Raw genomic sequence first — 16,916 nt, 5'->3', positions numbered from 1 at the left:
GCTCCTATGCTAGCTCCTAGCTCCATAGAACACGCCAATACAATTCAAACACCTGATCAACACACACAATCACTCAGCCCAAAAGACCGTTCACCTAACCCAAGGTTCATAAAGCTTATATATTTTTAAAAAGTTACGTACGTGACGCGCACGTACGGTACGGTACGTGTTATGCTAGCTCCTAGCTCCTCTGCTAGCTCCTTGCTCCATAGAACACGCCAATACAATTCAAACACATGATCAACACACACAATCACTCAGCCCAAAAGACCATTCACCTAACCCAAGGTTCATAAAGCTTATATATTTAAAAAAAGTTACGTACATACGCAAAAAAAAGCCAAAGCTGCATACTCACAGTAGCACGTCTGCGTCTTTGTCATCCAAATCAAAGTAATCCTGGTAAGAGTCTGTATTGTCCCAGTTCTCTACAGGCGTCTGTGTATCCAAGTCAAAAGTCCTCCTGGTTAGAGTCTCTGTTATCCGAGTTCTTCCATCTTGACTGCATCTTTCGGGAATGTAAACAAAGAAGCGCCGGCTGTGTACTGTTGTGGCTGACTACGTTCGAAAAATACGTCCATTTCGCACCGACAACTTTCTCCTTTGCTTGCTCGGCTTCCTTCTCCATAATGCAATGAACATGATTGAAACAGATTCACGAACACAGATGTCCAGAATACTGTGGAATTATGAAATGAAAACAGAGCTTTTTCGTATTGGCTTCAATGTGGAAGGCATACCCGTGTTCGCCGGTCTACGTCACGCACATACGTCATCCTCAGAGGCGTTTCGAACCGGAAGTTTAGCGGCAAATTTAAAATGTCACTTTATAAGTTAACCCGGCCGTATTGGCATGTGTTATAATGTTAAGATTTCATCATTGATATATAAACTATCAGACTGCGTGGTCGGTAGTAGTGGGTTTCAGTAGGCCTTTAATGTTTGAACTGAGAAACTTTGTTATTTTTTACAAATATTAGCTCATTTGGAATTTGATGTCTGCAACATGTTTCGAAAAAGCTGGCACAAGTGGCAAAAAAGACTGAGAAAGTTGAGGAAAGCTCATCAAACAATTATTTGGAACATCCCACAGGGGAACAGGCTAATTGGGAACAGGTGGATGCCATGATTGGGTATAAAAGCAGCTTCCATGAAGTGCTCATGCAGTCATTCACAAACAAGGACAGGGCGAGGGTCACCAATTTCTATTTCTCAACGAGCTATTGCAAGGAATTTAGGGATTTCACCATCTAAGTGCGTGCATGGTGTGCATGCGTAAAAATTTGATTTCTGTAGAGCCCACTTTTCGTTTCAAGGGAACAAAGGTAAGACAACAGCCACCGCTGCTAGTGTAATAGTTTTTACCAGGACTTTTAGGACTGGAATTTCCATTCCAACAGCGATCTAAAATGATCACAGAAAACACATATTACACGCAATTAGTCACCACAATTAAATGAAATAAAAAAATTCATACCATTTTTTTTTTTCTTAACCCTGTAAGACCCAAATATAGAAAAACCTAAAAAAAAATGTAACCTTTCAGATGTTGTTGTAGGAGGCCTTTGATGCAGAAATTGAAGAGTTTAAAAAAAAATGCTTATGTATGTTTTTAGAGAAATGTTGTAATATTGCAACATTGGGCTTTGATGGGAGCAGAGTTCCTGTATCTGTACTCACGTTGTCTGAACAACTAAGGGTTCATTTGCAGGGTTGATTGGGTACTTATCCCAATAACTGTATATACCATTAAAAACAATCACACATTAGTTATATTTTTATGAAGTCATCTATTACAAATATAAAAAATATGAAACAAGATAAAACTCTTAAAAAACGCTTTTTCCCCCTCTTTTTTTCTTTTCATGACATTGGTCATGAAGACTTTCATTGGTGGTGAAAGTCCTAAAAACAGTCCCTGTCGTCTGTAAAACAAAGGCGAACATCACACTTTCTGCATTGTGTGTTGGTGTATCCTGTATTGCAGTGGCAACGGGAAAGTTCAAGCTGCTTGTTCAGGGGGAAGCAATCCCGTAAGCACTGCTGTTACCCAGGCAGAATCATCTCTCAGGACCAAAGATACAATCGGAAGCCCTTGCACTGGAAGACAGGGTCTAGGAACATCACATTTCCAGCCGTGGTCCAAGTCCATTCCCAGGGAAAAGAGGACCATGATCCAGGGTGAAGTTCGAAACCTTGAGGAAGAAGGAAGAAGAGCTAAAGCCGTCAAGCTCGCAACCCAAAGTGCCTGGACAAGGTGAAACCTTCCCAAGAGGACCGTGACGTGGAGTGTACTTTGGAGGCTGGAGCCGTTTCGTATCACCTTTCTGCTCCGAACAGTATACGACACCCTGCCGACCCCAGTCAACTTGCATAGGTGGGGAATGAGGGAGGACCCACTGTGCAGGTTGTGTGGCGACAAAGGAACTATGGCACACATTCTTTCCGGGTGCAGAACAGCATTGACCCAGGGAAGATACAGGTGGTGCCATGACAAGGTGTTGGCAATGCTTGCAGACATCTTGGAGCAAGAGAGGAGAAAGAAACACCCAGCCAAAACTAAGCCACTGCTGAGCACCATCACCTTTGTGAAAGAGGATCATAGACCAGTTGTCCAAGGCCAAGCCAAGCAAAACCTCCTGGGTTGGGAGATAGAGGTCGACCTGGGGAGGAAGCTCCTCTTCCCAGAGGCGGTACTGTCCACCACTCTGAGACCAGACATAGTTATGTGGTCCCCAGAGGGAAAGAAAATCATCCTGGTGGAATTTACTGTCCCGTGGGAGGAGGGATGTGAGGAAGCGGCAGAGAGGAAGAAAACAAAGTACCAACAACTTGTCCAGGACTGCCGGGACAATGAGTGAACAGCATGGCTGATGACAGTGGAAGTTGGATGTCGAGGATTCCCTGCTCAATCTGTGTGGAATCTGATGACAAAGGTCGGATTGAGAGGTCACTTGAGGAAAACAGCCTTTCGTAGGCTGGGAGAAGCGGCAGAGAGAGCCTCCTGTTGGCTCTGGCATAAAAGAGAGGACAATAGCTGGAAGCCTGGATGAGAGGGGCAGTGATCTGGCCAATCACTGCTGACCCACCAACCGAAGAGTGTTGTGGTTAAGGGTCGAAACACTCGGTGAACGTTGGGGACCACCTGATGACCTCTTGTCCAGGCCAAAGCTTTATCCATTAGAAACGGATTAAAATAGCATCTTTGATGTATTTGCAAACTTATATTATCCATACATATTATTTTGGCTGTTCTTTATTAAACATAAGATGGGTATTAGATGAAACTCTACCCTTATTTATTGCTATGAGTCTGTTAATGGCTTTTATGAAAGGACAATAAGATACAACCCAACAATGCTTTGCGGTTTCCAAGCTTCTCCAGCAAATCAGCAGCACACCAGGAACACACTTAGTATGTTAACAGTGCATCCTGGTCCTTGTGTGGCAGCAGATGCTGAAATGTGCTGCCTTGTTTTGTAGCCTGCAGGACAAATCTCATGCTGTCCTTCCTCACACTACAGTACAGTCCTTTGGCAGCATTTTTAAACATGCGGGAGGAGATCGTCCTCTGAGATTTCTGAAGTAATTACTATTGTTTCCCACAGGGGTACCAGAGATGTCACCACTTCTGAAATAGAATGGCTAAAGATAATATCCATCATGTTGCCTTGTTGTTTTAATAACCTTTTCATCGTGTTCTTGTTGACACAGTTAAACAGAAAATAATAGGAAGACAGTGCCGCAGTGTGAGTTTTGGCTCAACTATGTTACCAAATCAGAATGTTTACAAAATATCTACAAAAGTCAATGTTTTCTTAACCTTGTTGGAGGTACCGAACCCCACCAGTTTCATATGCGCATTCACTGAACCCTTCTTTAGTGAAACATATTTAAAACATTTTTTTTTTCAAATTCCAGACAAAGTTATATGTTTTTTTTACTGGTGCACAAAATTAACCATGCATGAACATCACCTTGTTCAAAGAACAAAACCAACACAGTGCATGAACTCACAACAAATGACACACCTGCAAATCAGATGGAAAATTAGAGGGAACATTGTTTGGGGGTATCCATAATACGCCGATAGGAAAAGTTTTTATTTACACGATGAGTCGGGTTTCTTGACCTCCGCGGTGGAGGCTCCGCCAAACCCCTGAGGCCGACTTACCGAACCCCTAGGGTTTGATCGAACCCAGGTTAAGAACCACTGATCTAAAGTATCTTTCTGGACATGTATGTTACAGCGTTAAAAAAAAATATAAAAAAATTAAAAAAAAAATATATATATATATATATATATATATATATATATATATATATATATATATATATATATATATATATATATATATATATATATGCACAAAAAAAGTGAAGACTTCTTCAAAAATAAACGCTGTAATTATTTTTGCAGCTACATTTGAAGCGGTTTAAGAATCATATTAAATAGGTCTCAACATTTCCAAGTAGAATTAAAACAGCATAAAAAGGACCTCTCAGGAAAAGAAAGTATAAAATGAAAAGATGAGTCCCTATACAGTCCTTATTAAGCTTGCTCAGTGATGGGAAATGTAGTAAGCTAAGCTACTAGTTACTCTCAATTAAATGTAGCTGAGCTTCAGGGAAAGTTTTCTCCAGAAAATTGTAGCAAGATGCACCGCAATAGTACCTTGCTACATCAACACTATATGTAAATATATATCTCAACTTAATGTACAACTTTCCACTAAACAAATGGCAGAATTTTTTTTTTATTGTTTATTGTAATACACACAAACTGAAAACATGCTATCTGTCTGGCTTTTAAACTTTTTAACATTTCTTTCAACTTGCAAAGTTGCTGTACCGTGTACAAAATGAGGGATTGTTATGTTGGGTGTGTAGGGATGATGTTTGATAAGGAATTATCGAGTTCGAGCCTATTATCGAATACTCTTATCGAACCGATTCCTTATCGATTCTCTTATGGAGTCCAGATAGGTTGTTGTATATGGAAAAAAACACACAATATTCGGTTTAACAAAAGCTCACTTTTATTATATAATAAAAAAATAAAATCTAATAAATAAATAAATATTGACTGTTACACACCTAAAAAAGTAAAATGAAATAAATAAATATTGACTGTTGTTACCCAAAGTATATTAAGTGGGATTTTTCAGAGAAACAAATATATACAGTAACACAAAAACAACCTGTCTCTGTGATCACTATAGGTGTATAGATAATAATATAGTGTTAAATAAAGTCAGTCCCTTGGGCACAAAACTGAAAATAATACAGCTCTCCAAAAAGTGCACTTCTGCTGCTATTTGACATAACTGTTTGTTATGATGCTTTGACATTTTTGCACTTTATTTCTTTATTGAAAGAAAATTCTATGAAGAGAAAAGTTCTTTGCAAATGTGGTTACAATGCTAAAAAATGAAAAGTTAAAGCTAAAAAAAGAAATACACTTTATTGAGTTAACATTATTTCTTTATGGGGGAAAAATGTTATGAGCTAGAGAATATAACAACTACACTACCCAGCATGCAACGGGAGTTACGAGCATGCGCGGTAGCTCCGAAAAGTGTTGCATGTTGCCACGCTGTGAAAGTAAACGTCAAGAACTCAGCCAACACGCCTCGTCTGCATTATTTATAATTAGACAGACAACACATCTACAGTGTGATTTTGTTTTGTTTACAAGGAAAGAAAAACAAAAGTTAAAAAAGGGAGATGTGTTGTATATATATGTATGTGCTGCGGTTGTTTTAAGAACGTTGCGACAGCTGCCGTAAAGGAGGTGCGTTGCTAGCCTGGTTGCTATGTTTCCGGTTGGTTGTAAAAGTGTTCGTCAAGTGTTTTACCCTGCTAAAATCTCTCAGTAAAGTTATTCGATGGATTATACCTTTTGTTTTGAACTTTATTACACCTTGGAGCGCTTTTTCCCGTCCATTGTTTTCCTGCTTTCCCTATCTGCGCCTAATGATTGAGCTACGTGACGTCATTTCTTGTGATGTCCCACGGAGCATTTCTGGTCGGGACGGGATTCGAATAAAGAATCAACTCTTTTATTTTACTATAGTGGTCTCGATAACGGGTACTGGTTCTCAAAAAGGGATTCGAGTCCGAGGACTCGGTTCTTTTCTTATCAAACAACCGGGAAAACCGGTTTCGAGTATCATCCCTGTGGGTGTGTAGTAATAACCAACACGAACGCGTTACTTTCCCGTCAGCATCTTTATTCACGTACCTGTATTTACCTACATTACATTCTTCTTCTCTCCTCACCTCACCGCATCTCCTCTGTCTGACTCGCTACGCCACCTAGAGGCTGTACAATGTAACTGAACTAACTGTATGCTTAACTCAATGCAGTAGTGAACACAACATCTCCCCCTTTCAATAAAAGTGAATTCCTTCATAACAAAACTTACAATTGCTTTTGTAATTAGATTCAAGTAACACCATGCCTATAATATTTTGGAAGTAATAAAATGACAACCAATCAACCATTACAGCAGCATTTAACCGTATGTAAATTGCATACCAAACATTTTTCATGCATGCATTATTTTCTTTTCCTTAACAACCAGCAACATGCATATTTATGCAACTTCTTTAGTACATGACATAGTCCTTAGTCCAGTTAGGCGGTTGCCTACACCTCTCAGGTCTACTGTTCACATTTGTCTCTTGTTTAGGTTCGGTCTGTACAGTGTCATTGTCCATAGTGGTCACTTGTGGTAGTACAGAAAGGTGTGATGCATTCCAGACTCTACCATTATCCAACAGGTAGGTGTATGGGCTTTTCTTCCGCACCACAGTTCTTGGCTTTGTGAACTTTTGTTCTCCTTTCTTTACCTTCCATGGCTTCCGAATCCTGACCTGATCACCAGGGTTGAAGGATGTCTTCTTTGCACTCCTCTTCCTGTCTGTGTACAGTTTTGCATATTCCTGTATCTTTTCAACTCGTTCATGCACCACATTCTTATTTACGTGGACAGGAGTCACATCCATGATTTGGAGTTTTGTTCTCATTTGTCTTCCATGAAGCAGCTGTGAGGGGCTCACTCCAGTGGTTGAGTGTGGAGTAGCTCTGTAATCCATAAGAAAGGACCTTGTGAATTGCTTCCATGGTGTCCCTTGTATAGAAGCAGTCTGGAGGCAGTCTTTGAGCACTCTGTTGAACCTCTCAACTTCTCCATTTGCACGGGGATAATATAGAGATGATTTCAGGTGCACAATTCCTCTTTGTTTTAGGACATTTTCGAATTCAGCTGATGTGAACTGAGTACCATTGTCACTCACTAACTCTTTTGGATTACCTTCCCGTGAAAAGGTTGCTATGAGGAACTGAATGATTGTTGCAGTATCAATCTGGGCCACAAAAGCTACTTCCGGCCATTTACTGAAGTAGTCCACAAGCGTTACAGCATATCTGCAGTCTCTTGGTGCAGATTCAAAAGGACCAACGATGTCGATTGACACTTTTTCCCATGCGGCATCGGGCAAAGGCACAGGTTGGAGTGGGGCATTATAGGTAGTAACTGACTTGTCATTTTGTCTGCATGTAGTACAGTCTTTGATGAGTGATTCAACTTGTGCGTCCATTTTAGGCCACCAGTATAGTTCTCTGAGGCGTTGTTTTGTTCTGACAATGCCCTGATGAGTCTCATGTGCAATGTCTGAGCCTTTTCTGTAGTGACCCTGGAACCACGAGACGGTGAGCGCCTCTGACCACGCAGTCATCCAAAATTGCCAGTTCGTCACGTATCAGGTAGTATGGCTGTAGGTCATGGTCAAGCACTTTTTTTTGTGTTGGCCAAGGCTTTTGTAGCTGTGCGCGAAGTTTGGTCAGCACAGGGCACAAGTTACTCTCCGCTTTGAAGTCCGCTTGAGGGACTGCTTGAATGTCGTCCAGTATTGTTGCGACTGACTCCACGGTCTCAGTATAATCCTTGTTTGTCGCAGGGAGTGGTAGTCTGGATAAGCAGTCGGCGACGCTGTTCAGTGTTCCAGCTCTGTACTGGACCTCATAGTCAAACTCCATTAAGCGAGCAGACCACCGGGCAACCCGAAGTCCAGCTCGATTATTTCCTTTGGTAGTCAGAAGTGTAGTTAGAGCTTGATGGTCAGTGCGTAACAGGAACTTCCTTCCCCAGAGCCACACACGCCACTTTTCAGCAGCCCAGACGCATGCGAGAGCCTCTTTTTCAACTATAGAGTACTTTCTTTCAGCATCTGATAAACTGCGGGAGGCAAAAGCTATTGTGTCTTCCTCTCCTGCCTCATTCACCTGTGTCAAAACAGCTCCAAGTCCATAATCAGAAGCGTCAGTTGAGACCACTGTTGGTTTGTTTGTGTCAAACAGTGTCAGTGCTGGGCTGTTGACAACCATGTTTTTGACTTGATCAAAGCTCTTTTGTGCTGCATCATTCCACTTGAAAATTGTATTCTTCCACAACAAAGCTCTCATTGGCTCGACCAGGCTGGCAAAGTTAGGTATAAATTTGCTATACCATGCACTTAAACCCAGGAATGAGCGCAGGGTGGCTGCATCGGTAGGAGCAGGCGCATTCAGGATTGCAGTCACATGGCCATCGCTTGGCTGTAAGCCTTCAGGTGAGAGTCTGTGGCCTAGGAATGTCAGTGTAGTCTGACTGAAGAGGCATTTTTCCTTGTTGAGCTGCAGACCCGCTTCCTGAATATGGTTCATTACAGCTTTCAGGTTAGCGTCATGTTCTTCCTGTGAGGGCCCATAGATTATGACATCATCTAGGTAACACTTAAACCCCTTTAATCCACTGAGTATTTTTGTCATCATTTTCTGGAATGCTGCAGGAGCTGAACTTAGTCCATAAGGAACTCTGCGGTATCTGTACAATCCTTCATGTGTAATGAAAGCAGTGAGATTTCTGCTCTCCTCATGCAGTTCCAGTTGATGGTATGCGCTTTTCAGATCCAAGGTAGAGTACATCTTTGACCCACGCAGCTCAGCAAGTACGTCCTCGATCAGTGGTAATGGATGGCTGTCAGGGACCACTGCCTTGTTAGGTTCCCTCATATCCACACACATGCGGATTTTCCCGTTCTTCCTCCGAGTGACTACAATAGGGGAAACCCATTTGGATGAATCAACTCCCTCTATGATTCCCTGTTTTTCCAGTTCATTCAGCTCTGCCGTGACGGTATCACGTACTGAAAGCGGCAGGCGTCTGAGTTTTTGTTGCACTGGTTTAACATCTGTACGTATCTGCACCTTATGTACAAAACCTTTGGCATGTCCAATGTCCAACGTGGTTGTAGTTTCAGGGAGTTTAGGAAACTGTGAAAGCATGGCACAATCCACTGTTGGTCCCACCAACTTTCCTCCTTTAATCTCTATGTTGAGGTCTTCACATAGATCTAGCCCAATGAGGGGTGTACCGGACTTTACAATGTTGAAAAATCCAGTTGCAGTCCTCTGTTGGTATGTTACTGTCGCTTTAAGACGTCCAAAAACTTTTAGGTTCTGTCTTGAGTATGTCAGCAGTTTTACTGTAGGTGAGCTTAGTTTACTTGTGCTGAAGTTTTCTCTGTACAGTTTTTCGGGTAGTATTGAGACAGCAGATCCTGTGTCAACTAACATGTCACTTGTATGTGTACTTGTAGGTGATGTAGCAGAGTGAAAGTTCCAATTAGTTTTCCTTGTATATCAGTCTTCTTGCCAACATTGAGGACAGTCACTTCAGGCAAACTCACTTCATTGACTGATTTAGTAGAGGATTTGCACACTCTGGAATAGTGGCTTATCTTCCCACATGTTTTGCTTTAACATCTTTAGCTGGGCATGACTGGTCGTTAGCAAGGTGATCAGCAGAGCCACATCTGTAACATTGTTGAATGGCATCATTCCGTTTTCCCCCTTTGTGCTTATACTTGTCTTTGGGGTGTCCTGCCTTCGTATTTCCCTGTCTGTAGACTGCAGAGACTAGCTTTGTTCCACTCTCAGTGAACGTTTTTGCATCAGCAACGGCAATTTCAATTCGTCTGGCTAGTGTAAGTGCCTTATCAAGAGTTAGCTCGGGTTCTAACAACAGTCTTTCACATATACGAGGCACACACGTTTTCTCCACTATCTGATCACGTATCATTTCATTTTCCATTGCACTGAAATTGCACGTTTTCACTAGCTCACGCAGCGCTGCCACATAGTGATCCGTTGACTCACCCATAGCTTGAGCGCGCTGCCGAAAACGGTACCTCTCGGCGACCACGTTGACTTTCGGGGTGAAGAATGTTTGCAAAGCCAGTAAGCTACCACTGTAGGTATCCTCAGTAAGCGGCAAGGTATTGTACAACCTTTGTCCTTCTGTTCCCAGACAGTGAATCAGCAGGGCTCTTTTCCTCTCCGCGGAAAATTCTTGACCTCCGATTGCTAGCAAGAAGTTGTCGAATAGCTTCCTCCAATCCTCGAACGTAATCTTCGGCTCTCCCGGGCACTCCAGGAACGCAGAGGGCGGTTGTAAACCGAGTAAAGCCATTCTTTTTTTTTGTCTTTATCCTCGTCGCCACTTGTTATGTTGGGTGTGTAGTAATAACCAACACGAACGCGTTACTTTCCCGTCAGCATCTTTATTCACGTACCTGTATTTACCTACATTACATTCTTCTTCTCTCCTCACCTCACCGCATCTCCTCTGTCTGACTCGCTAGGCCACCTAGAGGCTGTACAATGTAACTGAACTAACTGTATGCTTAACTCAATGCAGTAGTGAACACAACAGGGATAAAACACCGGAAACAAATAAAAAGTAGCGAAAAAATAATGATAAATAAACACCAAAACATATACTCTCTGTTGGAATGGAGACTTTATGGGATTTCTATCTATATGAGCCCACATGTATATTATCAATGTTAAAGGCCTACTGAAACCCACTACTACTGACCACGAGAGTCTGATAGTTTATATATCAATGATGAAATCTTAACATTGCAACACATGCCAATACGGCCGGGTTAACTTGTAAAGTGCAATTTTAAATTTCCCAGGAAATATCCGGCTGAAAATGTCTCGGTATGATGACGTTTGCGCGTGACGTCACGGATTGTAGCAGACATTTTGGAACAGCACGGTGGCCAGCTTAAGTTGTCTGTTTTCATCGCAAAATTCCACAGTATTCTGGACATCTGTGTTGGTGAATCTTTTGCAATTTGTTTAATGAACAATGAAGACAGCAAAGAAGAAAGCTGTAGGTGGGATCGGTGTATTAGCGGCTGGCTACAGCAACACAACCAGGAGGACTTTGAGTTGGATAGCAGACGCGCTACCGTGAGTACAGCTTTGGCTTCCAAACATTTGATCGCTTGCCCGTACGTGCGTGCCGATATGTGCATGTTATGTACGTAACTTTGGGGAAATATATGTGCTGTATGAACTTTACGAAAGCCACAACGCCGTCCGCTAACACGCCGTTGTCCTCACCGGTGTCTGGGTTGACTTCCTCCGTCTCAGGGCCCCGACCGCACCGATGATCGTGGTGAAGTCCTCCGTCGCGCCGTCGATTGCTGGAACGCAGGTGAGCACGGGTGGTGATGAGCAGATGAGGGCTGGCGTAGGTGGAGCGCTAATGTTTTTAGCATAGCTCTGTCGAGGTCCCGTAGCTAAGTTAGCTTCAATGGCGTCGTTAGCAACAGCATTGCTAGGCTTCACCAGGCGGGACAGCATTAACCGTGTGGTTACATGTCCAGGGTTTAGTTCAGTGTCTCCTGAGAGTAGAAGTAATAGTAGTATTGTTGATCTTCGGTCTATCCTTCCAGTCAGGGGCATGTTTCTTCTGTTTCTATCTGCAGTTAAGCACGATGCTATCATGTTAGCTCCAAAGCTAAAGTGCTTTGGCGATGTATTGTCGTGGAGATAAAAGTCACTGTGAATGTCCATTTCGCGTTCTCGACTCTCATTTTTAAGAGGATATAGTATCCGAGGTGGTTTAAAATACAAATCTGTGATCCACAATAGAAAAAGGAGAAAGTGTGGAATCCAATGAGCCCTTGTACCTAAGTTACGGTCAGAGCGAAAAAAGATACATCCTGGTGTCCTGCACTGCACTCTAATCCTTCACTCTCACTTTCCTCATCCACGAATCTTTCATCCTCGCTCTAATTAATGGGGTAATCGTCGCTTTCTCGGTCCGAATCGCTCTCGCTGCTGGTGGGAATGATTGTAAACAATGTGCAGATGTGAGGAGCTCCACAACCTGTGACGTCACGCTACTTCCGGTACAGGTAAGGCTTTTTTATCAGTGACCAAAAGTTGCGAACTTTATCGTCGATGTTCTCTACGAAATCCTTTCAGCAAAAATATGGCAATATCGCGAAATGATCAAGTATGACACATAGAATGGAACTGCTATCCCCGTTTAAATAAGAACATTTTATTTCAGTAGGCCTTTAATCTAACTGTACCAATGGGGCCATTTGGTTCTATGTGTATGCTCTCTACAGACCAGTAAGGGTCCTCTACTATTAACTATCTGCCACGTAGCTGGGGGCACCCTGAAACTCCATCTGGGGGTCCCCGAACCCCACTGTATACATTTATTTTAGTTAACATTTTCCTTGTCCCACTCCTATAATGTTATTCACTTTCTCTGCTTACAGAAAAAACCCCACATATATCTACATCTTGACAAAAAAGTACAATGACATGTGTGTCGTTTGGGAAAAGTTGATACTGGTTATGTGCAGTAAAAACTCTTTATGAACTCAACTAGGGATGTACAGTATACTGTCTACCATTGTGTTTTGGTATTATTTCCACATAAATGCAAACATGTGGACGCAGCCAATTGACTTAAACGAATGATGTGTGCAGCAAAATGTCTAATATCAAAAATAAATAAGACACGTAAATAAATCACAGTCCTTTATTTAGTTTATTGTATTTAATAAGTGTCTGTTGCAGCTTTTTAGAACATACAATGGCATCAATCTCGATGTTTATCAGTGAGATCAGATGCGCAGCGGTCCAGACGGAAGACAACAGAGTCTGTCCGAGTCAGCACATTTTACACCCGGCACATCTGCAGCAGCAGCTATAGCGACCTGCTTGTGATTGACGGCTCTTGTTAATGGTAGGATTTGTTGGAGGAGAACAGCAGGTTAGTGTCAAGGTCAATCGGGAGGCGTTTGGCAGAAATCCAATTGGAGATTTCGGCAACAAAATTGGAAACATGCAACCCAGCCTGTGAGTCAGAGTAGTGAATCAAAAGGTCACTCTGGGTATCATAGCAACAATCCGGTGTCAAATGGGTTGTGGGGATAGCAGCAAGAAGAGCACTTATAGGGATAATTTTTAAAAATCTTGATTTCACTTATCCTTCTTGGTCTTGTCTTTGTTATCGTACAGTAAGAGTCATTTAATCACCAGCCAGTGAAACCAATTTTCCAAACGTATGAATAAATAATGACAAAGTAAATACAAAGCAAAACAGTTCGTATCGGCCCAAAAACATGACCAGTGACAAACACACAAGAAAAAAGAATATCAATAAACAAAAATTGTGCCATGAGTCAAGTTTGGACATTATTATTAGTTTCCTGAATTTTGTATTATTCCCTAAACAACGCTTTTATTTTTCATTCTTCTTCCTGTTTTTCTCAACCACTTTAATTTTGGCTTGAACACCTGCCCCCACTTTGTAATTAGGATTCTTACCTGCTGGCAATCATTAATCGACAAGAATTGTGTGTAGCTGAAACACATTCATCTCCACACTTAAATTAAATCCTATTAATGAAGACGTATTGTAAATGCATCGTAAATGTATCGGAAATGTTGCTTGTGAACTGAGATGTATATCATATAGTGTAGACACCACAGATGTCCTAATATCTACAGTAGTTCAATCAGATTTAACAAATATACACACACAGTATATTTGTTACAATTTACCAAATTCAAATTTCTGTTTGACCGAAATAAAACGATAGCTGTTCAATTTGCACATGCAGTACAAAAAAATTAAGAACTAATGTTATCCTTTTGTTGCACTTGTATTCGAGGGGCATGGCTTATGAATTTAATCTTTTCTGACTTGTTAATGTTGTCACAATGTTAAATACTCGTGTCGAACGATGCCAAAGCGATGGTCAATGGTCAAAAGGTTCATGCATTTTGGTGTGAGCTTGCATGAGTTTTGGATGCCTTTTTGCAGTTTGGCTGCGTTGTGACATCACCGTGGACGTACTTATTGAGATATTAAGTGAATCCCTCAGCCAGAGGGGAAGAAGCTCACCTCCCTCTGATTCAGGCAATGATGAAAAACAAAAAAGGTATGATTAAGTAGTATTTTCATATAATTGTGGCTTGTGCATAATAACGTTGACGTGCAACATGCAATGATATAAAGGTTGCTAAAAATCAAAAGTTTTTTATGCGGAGTCTGAATCGATCGGCGAGTGTGCAGGTGTACCTAATGTTGTGACCGCTTGAATCTGTATACGGGAATGCTTACAAAGTTTATTTCTGTCCGTGTCTGAAAAAAAAATATAGCAATGACAACCCCAACATATATATATATATATATATATATATATATATATATATATATATATATATATATATATATATATATATATATATATATATATATATATATATATATATATATATATATATATATATATATATATATATATATATAAATAGTGTGTGAATGTGAGTGTGAATGTTGTCTGTCTATCTGTGTTGGCCCTGTGATGAGGTGGCGACTTGTCCAGGGTGTACCCCGCCTTCCGCCCGAATGCAGCTGGGATAGGCTCCAGCACCCTCCGCGACCCTGAAATGGACAAGCGGTAGAAAATGGATGGATGGAAATTAGGATACTTTTGGACAGGGTGAGTTGTGGTTTCATTTGCAACATTGGAATGCTTTCAGAATCAAACATATTGCAGACCTTGCAAAAAAACGGGACCGTGGAGCAGAATTTACACCGAAGCTTATCTAATACATAATATGTAGCCCACAAGGAATTGTTTTAAATGGAGATTAAAATCATCATAGGTCCCCTTTTTTTAAGTTAATGTGGTGCCATAAGAAGGAAGAAATACAATCAAAATATGATTGACAGCTCTCCAAACCAGGAATTGCATAACCAACAGTTCCTCTCAAGCAGTGTCAATCAATCACAACTGCATGGGCATTATTATACTTGATCTAATGTTCCCCTGAAAAGGATGCATGATTTGTGTAATGGCTGGTTTTTGAGGTTTGTTTTAGGTTACGTTTTGATCCATCATACTTTGGCCGACGTCGGGCTTTTAATGTTCTCTTAGAGGCCTTTTACACACAGGCTTTTATCAAACTGAGCAGCTTTACGCTTGATGAGGAATCAAATGAACATTAAAGTGGGTTGATATTTCTGTAATTGGTGTTAAAACATTCTAAACTTTCATTACAGTCCCTTCAAATGAATTCCTAAGTGCAATCAAAACCCTTCATAATTCTGATTGAATTTATGTGTGTGTGTGCGTGTGTTTTAAATCCTCCCAAAAAGACTTAGCAGTCAGTAAAAGTCATACTTGCTCTTTATGACACGCGCCATAGTGCACTTGACAGGCGGTGGAGTCCTGCAGAGGGATCAGTAATGCCATTACAGTTTCATTCCAGAATGTAACATCTTGACACTTGATTTACATGAAGGGGTCAGCTGTGATTTTTATCCGCCGTCATTTTCTCCACAGAGAGGCCGCGTGACACCGGCAGAGGCGGCGGCATCTCAACGACTTAAAAACGGAAAATAAAAAGTCTCCGGAGAGTTCTGCGGCTGATAGTGGCAACACTCTTCCACGCAACACCTCGTGTATCACGGTTAATGGACGACGTGTCGACAGGAGCTGGAGAAGATACAGCTGGCACACTTTAAACCATCGTTAGGGGGAGAAGAGTGCTGATGGCACTGAAAAAAAGGTGAGATTTCCGTTCTTTCCTAATTTACTCAGAATTGGTAAGTAGTAACAATGTCAAATGATGTGTTTTTCTTCAGATGTACAGGTCATGATAATAATGTGTACCGGTACATCATCATATAATATCAATGCCACAATACTGACATCATATAACATCATACCAAAGACTATTACCTCCCTGCTTGGCACTCAGCATCAAGGGTTGGAATTGGGGGTGAAATCACCAAAATTATTCCTGAGTGCTGCGCACGCTGCTGCTCACTGCTCCCCTCACCTCCCAGGGGGTGAACATGGGGATGGGTCAAATGCAGAGGACCAATTTCACCACACCTAGTGTGTGTGTGTGACGATCGCTGGGACTTTAACTTTAACTTTAACATCATGCATTCTTAAATCCCAAACAGCATTAAAAGCCTTTAATACAGCTCTTGTATAGTAGACCAGTGGCTCTCAAACTTTTTTCCACCTAGTACCATCTCAGAAAAAACTTGATTCTCCAAGTACCACCATAATGACCAACGTTGAAAAACTGTAGCGTAGTAGGTTTAGATATTCACTAAAAACAAGGCAGAGGTTCTATTTACAAAGTATATCTAATATGTTTTGTTCTCAATCTTTTTTCACCAACTACCACCCCAGAAAACACTTGGCTCTCCAAGTACCACCATAATGACCACCATCAAAATACAGTAGCATAGTAGGCCTAAATATTAATTAAACAAAGGCAAGAGGTTTCATTTAACAAGCATATTTAATATTTTTGTAACATTAAACACAGTTGGAACAGTAACACTCTCTTTGAATATTTTATTAAGTGATTCTTTGGCGTACCACTAGAGGGAGCCCACGTACTGTGCCAGAGTTACAGAATCACTCTCGTAGAGTAAATAATTCATGGTTTTATTCTACAAAGATATTTCCAAAAATGTTTTTAATCAGCTTCCCTGTGTAAAGAGTTTTTCATACTGATA

The 16,916-nt window shown here is 41.2% G+C and overlaps 1 protein-coding gene across 2 annotated transcripts in view; it reads left to right on the top strand.

Annotated features, from left to right (window-relative positions):
• flrt1a (fibronectin leucine rich transmembrane protein 1a) overlaps nt 1-16,916 on the top strand; it is a 198,469-nt gene that overhangs the window by 113,909 nt on the left and 67,644 nt on the right. The window contains exons 1-2 of one of the 2 annotated variants that reach the window (XM_062048161.1): nt 15,597-15,649; nt 15,721-15,946. The gene's annotated coding sequence lies outside the window, so the exon portion shown is untranslated. Of the gene's footprint in view, nt 1-15,596; nt 15,650-15,720; nt 15,947-16,916 lie in introns of those variants that run through there. The other variant, XM_062048160.1, reaches the window with a different exon arrangement.

The sequence above is a fragment of the Entelurus aequoreus genome, linkage group LG05, assembly GCF_033978785.1.
Source record: "Entelurus aequoreus isolate RoL-2023_Sb linkage group LG05, RoL_Eaeq_v1.1, whole genome shotgun sequence".
Lineage (NCBI taxonomy): Eukaryota > Metazoa > Chordata > Actinopteri > Syngnathiformes > Syngnathidae > Entelurus > Entelurus aequoreus.
This window is presented reverse-complemented; position numbering and strand designations above follow the sequence as displayed.